We start from the raw sequence: 8,350 nt of genomic DNA on the forward strand, positions 1-8,350 counted from the left end.
AATTTTCTGAAATAATTCATCGACATAAATTCTTTCTCTGTTTTTAAATATTATACTATGATGGCTATTTGTTAAAGCATAATTTATAGCACATGTAATCGAAAATGGTTCATCATCTTGTTCCATTAGATTCTTTCTGTGAAATTTATAAGCCAAACTTATAGATCTACCAAGGTTTTCAGTTGATAAAGGTATAGCATATCCAAGTTGGGCGTTGAATTTAACATTTACATTTGCCAAATTTCCATGAACAATTTCGATTATTTGATCTATTGGGTCATCAGTAATTCTTTTGTCACAGATTGCTAAGCTTATTGGTGAATTAATTCCTTTCATATATGTAGATTTGATTAAGACTTGTATAGTACTAATATGAATCCATCCAATTTTAGATCTTTTTTGTTGATCCTTAATTTTCTCAATCTGTTTACTCAATTCTTCATCATTTATCAAAGCTATTTCAAGTTCTCCATTGGCAGATTTTATCTTTATAGGAGCTTCAAGTTGAATTTTTCCATAGTATATTATATTTTTTCTATTAAAAACTTCTTTTAAGAGATTTTGTTTATTAAAATTTTTATTTGATTTGAGATTTAATTCTATTTTTAGAACAGCCTGTTTTTCATTATCTAATAAAGCAGTTAATCTATAATAATCAGATTCTTCTATTAATTCTAAACTTTCTAAATAATTCATAATTGAAAGACTAGGATGAAGATGTACCTTTCTGGAGAAAAACTTCCTTTATTTAGTATATTTTACATAAGGTGTTTTTTATCTCCAGAGGGGAGATTGTAGATACTAACTCCAGAGGGGAGTTTAGAATTATTTTCCCTAAGGGAATTCTTCTTCAGACTATAGAATCGCCTTGGCAGCTTCCTCCTTGCTCTCCTAGCATATGAGTACTCTTAGCTTCCTGCTTTCTATTGTCTGATGCTTCTACAATTGCCTAAGCAACCTATTTATAATAGTTGGGTTTGATGGACAATTCCCATCCTTACCCTTCTTATGACGTCATTGCTTACGTCATTGTTTGTTCTTTTGCACCAGCTACATTGTTGGTGCTCTATGACCTAAGTGCTTACGTCACTATACAATAATGTTGAGAGATGCTTCAGATGCACTGTCCTCCTCTTTTATCATGTGATCCTCAGATGCATTGTCTCCTTCCTTCATCATGTGAGTTGATTCCGTTTCATTATTGCTTTCTTCAGATAGCTCTGAGGCACATAGCTGGCACTTGTGGTCTTCTCTGTCTTTTATCAAATAGCAGAGATTCCTCTTTATCCCTTCAGGGAACTTTTCTAAAAGTCCAGATAAGTTGTAGAATGCTGATTCAAATTCCACCAAGAGTCTCATCTCTCTTTCTTCAATTTCATTTCTTTTACTGGACACAAGCAGAGTATTTCTACTTTTATAATTAATCCTTGTGTGAGATTTCTTCGTTATTTTTTGAGTTCTTTCAAAGACCCTTGCTAATGTGCTGGCTAACCTTCCTTCATGACTGTAAATCGTTAAATCTTGAATCTGATCAATTGGTTGAAAATTTCCTGGGAAGACGGACATGAATATTACTTGGTGTGCTGGAACCAAGCATTCTTCTTCTTCATTAAAAATAGGTTGACTGTTTGTAAATTTTAGGGATATATCCCTTGGATTTACATTGTCAATCATATTTTTAAATCTCTTTACTGCATCAACGAATCCTGCAGGAAACTCACTAATAATTTTTAGATCATTAAATATTAAAATTGTATCAATTAATCCATATTGAAAAAACTGATAGGTGTCAGATGGGGAAGCATCTGGGAATATAACCAGCTTTGTTAGCTGTTCTTTGGCAATAGGATAATATCCCAAAATTGCCCTTTTTTCTTCAGTTTAATTCAGGACTATGTTAAGGGTTTCTCTGAGATTTGATCTACATACCCTTTTCTTTTCCTTGATTTCAGCCCTTGTAGGAATGTTTCTTATTATCCCTGTTCTCTGGGTTTGAATTGGAGCTTTATCTGCTCTTGTTAAGGTTTGCTCTGGATGGAGAGCTTCATATTCCCTGAAGGATTCCTTTGCCTCTTCCAGTGTTAGAAACCCTCCTTTATGAATTATCCTTGATTGATGTGTGAATGGTGCTGCTTTTTCCCAGGCATCATATACTCCTTTCATGGGCCATTATAAATTACATAATATTTTTTTATCTTGGGTGGATTTTTTAATAATTTCAGCAATTGTTTTATTTTCTGAAATTTTTTCTTCACCTGATTTGTCCACCACGCTTAGCTGGCTGAACTCTGATGGTTTTGCTTGTTGTGTTGATTTCATTGCTTCGAGAGGTTGCTCCACCAAAGTTATTTTCAATTGTTCCTCTATTTATTTCTCTTATAAATCTTCCCATTATAAATTCATTAGTAGGATATGGAAGTTTTGTTATATACATACTAAGATAATGATTTTTATCTTCTTCTTTTAATTTGTAATAATGTATTCTATATTCACATATATAAGACTCCACATTACATAGATCATATATCTGAATATTAGCTAAATGGTTTTTTGCTTCTTGATATTCTTTATTATAAACTTCTTGTCTATGATCTATAATATTTTTTCCAAAAAATTCTTTATATAGAATCATCATTATATATAATATCTTATCATAAGCTGTAGTTTTTGTTGCTAATTCTTCTATTATTTGGTTTTCTATTGATGTCATATAATCTCTTATAGTTCCTTTAGTATGAAACTCTATGTAATTCCAAATATCTCTTCCAGACAATTCACTAAGTTTTGGATTAGTAAAGGCTTTCTAATAAAAAGGAATTCAACCAATTTTCGAAAATTTCTTTTTCGTTCTTTTTACAGTCTAAATCAAGCATTCTTTCTCCTTCAATTTCCTGGATTTTAAGAACATATTTTGATGGTATTTTTGTATATTTTGAATCTTTATTTGTAAACCCTTTTTTAAAAGCATAATTATCAAAACATGTTTCCCATTTAAATTGAGATTGATTATCCTTAGATGTTCCAGCTTCATTTTTTACTTGTATTAGAATTGCTGGTTCTTCGTCACTTGAATAATCTAGAATGTGTTCTTCATTTTCTATATTTTCAGAATTTACTAATTCTTCTTCTATTTGAAAACCATGTTCCATAATATTATTTTTTTGAGCCATTTTTAATTGTTTAAAAAGCATTGTAACTTCTTCTAATTTTTCTTCAATATTCATAATTTCAATGGTGGTTTTACTTTTAAGTCTGTTATGTTGATTATATTTTGGAATTTTTCTTCTTTGGGATTCTCACTACTAGAAAACTAGTTATTACAGACGGATATTTTCGACGGATTTTATCCCATGAAAATACAGACGGAATTTCAGAGGGATTTTTTGTCGGAAAACCAAAAAAATTGATTAGCATAAATTACAGACGGAAAAGAGAATCCGTCGATAATTCCGTCGGAAAAATTATTTTTTTTTTCAGTGAGAAATGGTTACAGACGGAAAATCCGTCTGTAATTATATAAATAAAACGGTGGATTTTATTAAATTATTACAGACGGAAAATTCCGTCTGTAATTTAAAATTTTCCGTAAGAAATATTATATTCTGCGTTTTATGATCGATTGTGCCTAAAGCCCCAAACTATATTCATTTACAGCACCAAATCAAACGAGCTCAACCCAGCTTCTTCTTCTCCGTCGACCAGCTTCTTCTTCTCCTTTCCTCACCCACAGCGCCACCGCCGGCTACCCTAACCGCCGCAGCTACCTTCTCCTTCTTCTCCATCATCTCCTCCAGTCAATGCTGCGGCTACCTTTGCGCAAGCCCTAGCTCCGTGGTGACCAAAATCGGTTCCACCGTCAGCCGCGGTTCCACCTCTCTCTTTCCCCCCTGTTCGAATCGTAGAGAGTTCAATTAATTTTGTTTAGTTAGTTTGATTGTTTCTGCTTCCAGGTTTTGGTTTCAAAATTCTTTTAATTTCTGTTAATGTACATTGTATAGAATCTGAATTCATTGATGCGACACGGAAGCATGAGTCTCGCGGACGAAAAGCGAATTCTGAGGAACATAAACACTCGTCAGAGAGATGCTGATAAATTTCAGTCACTAGAAGTGCTTAGAAATACTGTAATTTAAGGGAATTGTAGTTCAGTTCAATGCTGATATTGCTGATGGCATGCCATGGAAGTTTACTCCTATTCTGTTGCTTAGATAAATTTCAGTCACTAGAACTGCTTAGAGATTCTGTTGCTTGAATTTTAAAAAATTTCGTGTGCTACAAAATATGCTGCCTTAGATAACTTGAAGCTGAAATTGGAATTGTATGTTTAAGGTAGCATGCCATGACGCTGAGGAGTGAAGATCTTTTGAGGCAAAGGTTAGGATCATGTGATGTCATTACCAAATGTGCTTCTATACTTGGCGTATCTATGTTTAAGTTAATCAAATTGGGGGAAGAAAAGAAAAGAAACTTGCAATTATATAGTTTAAGTGTTTCTGCCACTGCCCTTCTTCCTCGCAGCCGGTGAGTAAATGCTCTTTTTCTCCAGTGTTATGAACAACTCCTTTTTCTCCAGTGTTGGATTTGGAGTATATGTATGCTTATTACTGAGTGAATCACATTGAAAGTGTAATGCACAGTTAGTGCTTGACAAAATGCCTAGCTGGGTTTTGCTGTTCATTTTGATCATGCTTAGGTGTGTTTATGTGTGCTTATATGGTTTCATGGTTCCTGCTGGTCAAGCTTACACAAAGGCACTTGAGGTTGCCAGGAATATCAATGAGAAGGTAACATCACTGAAAAATATCTTTCATGTTTGTTGAGAATCATGCACTGAACTGAAAAATATTCTTTGGATTTTAGAGACTCTTTTTTCTTCAATTGATTTATATTTCTTTCCTTTACTGATTCTTTTTGTTTCTCAATTGGATTGAGGAGTTATGTAACAGAAAAATAATCTAAGGTGGTTGTTGATGATGTTGAAATTTAGTAGTCCTATATATATATTTCAGCTTTTGATTTTTGTAATTTGCAATGCAGGGGACCAATGTGGTTCTGATTTGATGTAAATGTGAGTCTATGTTTTTGTTCTTTTATTTTTCAAATCACAGTCAATGATTTTGATAATTTAATTCTGTGCAATTTCTGGTATGTAAGTAGAAAACTGATACCTAAATATACTTTTCATTTTTCATTAATACAAGTTTAAATTATATATAGCATTATATAGTTTGTGAAAATATACTTGTTCAAAATAGAAGGACATAGTTCCATACATATATGCCATGCTTAGGAAGATTGCACATATACTTGTTCAAAATATACTTGTTCATTTTTTTTCTCCGCAGAGGCACCCGCACCACAGCTCGACGGCAAGTCTCGCAACGATACTTTCGATCTTGACTTTGAAGAATGACTTCAAGCAGTTAGAAGGTACAACTTTAGTTCTTCTCAATTCTGACTCATCTTTTCAACCGCTATGAGGTGCAAAAGGGCGTTGTCTATGTGTTTGTTTGTTTGAATCTTTGTCTCTGGTTTCTTCTGTTCAAACCTGAAACAACAGCAGATAGGCCATTTTTGGCGTTTGTTTCTTCTGACTATTTTTGAGCTTTTAACATGAATCAATGTTAACAGCCACAACAGATTGTTCTATTTTATATTCACCAGATTTTGCGGACATGTCTTTGACTTCTTCTATGGCAATCAAAATCTATTGCTCAATGATATCAAAGGTTATTTATTAGAATAATCTTTATAAACTGTGACGTGTATAATGTAACTTCTTATATACAAAATTTATCATAGCTATATTCTTTCCAACAATATAGCGGAGGGGGAGGAAGAAAGAAAAGGAAAAAGGAAAAACCATGGACTCAGTGGAATTAAAATGCTAAAATGTCCTAATACAATCTGATATGTCCTAGTGAAACTTTTGAACCGTGCCAGAGCCTGTTTCAAGCCACATGGAGCTTCAAGGACTAGAATTTCTTCAGTTTGCTTTCTGCTGATTCAACTGCCTTCTAATCCGCGAGGTTTACTCCGAACTACTATTTTGTCTTTATAAGTGCTTATTGATTATGAAAAGCTTTATAAATGAATCTTAAAGTGATTTAACATCAAGTCCCAAGCACTTCGAAGTCTGATGGTGAAAAACTAAAATTAATAAACTACACAAATTTTGCATGATTTAACGATTTTGCCTAATCTGATATCTGATTTATGTAACCAGATACCCTTCCAACTTGTCACACGTCTCTGGGACACGTATCTAGTCGAAGGAGACGCCTTACCAGATTTCCTTGTGTATATATTTGCCAGTTTTCTTCTAACGGTGAGCAGCAATATAGGGTAGTTTTCTGTGTTCCATTCTTCTCTGCTATTATACAACAAGGAATTATTTGTATCCTGAACAAATTTATGGTCGTCATTACATGTTATATTAGGTACTATCTATCTATATAACAACAATATGAGCCCATTTCTATGTTGTTATTGAAACAGGTTAGAAAACTTGAATTCTTGATTGCATTTCTAGTATTTACAATTGCTGCATACTTTTTTGCTGAGCTTGGATGTGCAAAACCTGTTGCTAAAGAAGTTTTGAAGGGTCTTTTTGTGCCAGAACTAAAAGGAAGCGGTGCTACTGGTCTCGCAATTTCACTCCTAGGGGCTATGGTTATGCCGTGCGTTCTCCCTGTCTTCTACAACCATTTGATTTTTCTTTCCTTTTGAAATGTATTCTCAAGCTTTGTTTCTTTGTGAATTCTGCAGATTATCCAGTATACCACTCACTAGAGATAGTGAGATATTGGTCAATGATGTTGAAAATAACATCCAATTTTATAGGTATCATGTAATGAATATTATGTTTATCTATATGATTTTTGGCCTCTTTTTTTTCAATTTACAGTATGTTTGATGGAGGAAATTTAAAAAATAAACCTAAAGTATTCATTTTGCAATGGAAAAATTTAAAAAATTTTCTATTTTACTTTACCGACGGATTTACAGACGGATTTTCTGTCTGTAATCATAGTGTGAGATGATTTTCCAATGTTCAAATTACAGACAAAAAATCCGTCGGAAAATCTGTCTGTAATTACAGACGGAAAATTCGTCGGAAAATCCGTCTGTAATTATAGACGGAAAATCCGTCTGAAAATCCGTCTGTAATTACAGACAGAAAATCCGTCGGAAAATCCGTCTGTAATTACAGACGGAAAATCCGTCGGAAAGTTTGTCGTCTTTGGGAAATGGACAGAAAATTTACAAAGGGAAAATCTGTCGGTAACTCATAAAAATCCGTCTGTAATTTTCCGACGGAAAAAAATCCGTCGGTAAATAATTTCCGACGGGGCTTTTACAGAGGGACAAAATCCGTCGGTAATTTCGTCGGTAACCAAAAATCCGTCTGTAATAAAGACTAAATCCGTCTGTAAATCTGTCTGTATTAATCCATTTTCTAGTTGTGTCTCTTTTTCCTTATTTCTTTGAAATTTTATGGATATTAATATTTCTTCAAGCATATCTACTATAGAATTTAATTGTGGGTTAAAAGTATGATAAAGATGTGGGGAATCATTTTCATGGTAGCATTTTTTAGAAGTTCTGTGTGAAAAATAAATTTTTTCAGGTTTTTGAAGTCTTTCAATAAAACTTATAGTAAAATAAAGATTTTGAGAAAAATCGTTTTGTATTGATTTTAAGAATTCGGTGTCATTACAATTAACATTGGTTAAAATCATTAATTTTTGATCTATTAATTTTGATAATTTAATTATTTCTTCTCTTAAATCTTCTAATTTACTTTTTTCCATTAGGTAACGCTTTTCTTTGTGAAGAGTTACAGTTTTAAGTAAAAAGTGTGGCTTTAGAATGTATGGTTTATATTTTGCCACGTAACATATCTTTAAACTTTGATCTGTACCTTATATTTTACCATTAAAAAAATACGTATTTAACTATTACTTTTTTAATATACATTCACTGTTTTAGTTAAATCAAGTATTTTTCTCTTATTTGAATTAATAAACAATCTTTAGGATAGTATAATGACTCACATGCTAACAACAAAACACAGATGAATCTTTTATATCTCAATGTGACTTTTATTTTGATGTAATATGTTTTTGGCTTTTCATTAAAATTGACCATATTGTGGGTTGAATACTACATATGAAGTATTGGGTCTAAAAACTTTAATTGTAACGTTGATCCATCAATAATGTTTTTAGTGTATTTTTAAGGTGTAAATGTTGTGTTGGTAAAAATTTGTAATTTGTAATCTATTCTTAATGGTAATATCAAATAGATTATAAATTAGTAGAGTTTTTTTTTTTTTATGCGTTGTGTT

General features: G+C 32.5%; 2 long non-coding RNA genes across 2 annotated transcripts; both read left to right on the plus strand.

Moving 5' to 3' along the window:
- Positions 4,731-5,431, plus strand: LOC107623979. The gene is made up of 3 exons (XR_001616712.2): positions 4,731-4,784; positions 5,038-5,068; positions 5,346-5,431. It is a non-coding gene; the product is annotated as an uncharacterized LOC107623979 (long non-coding RNA).
- Positions 5,899-6,802, plus strand: LOC107623978. Its single transcript, XR_001616711.2, has 5 exons — positions 5,899-6,029; positions 6,227-6,328; positions 6,441-6,498; positions 6,620-6,680; positions 6,769-6,802. It is a non-coding gene; the product is annotated as an uncharacterized LOC107623978 (long non-coding RNA).

This window comes from Arachis ipaensis, chromosome B10, assembly GCF_000816755.2.
Source record: "Arachis ipaensis cultivar K30076 chromosome B10, Araip1.1, whole genome shotgun sequence".
NCBI classification, from domain to species: domain Eukaryota; kingdom Viridiplantae; phylum Streptophyta; class Magnoliopsida; order Fabales; family Fabaceae; genus Arachis; species Arachis ipaensis.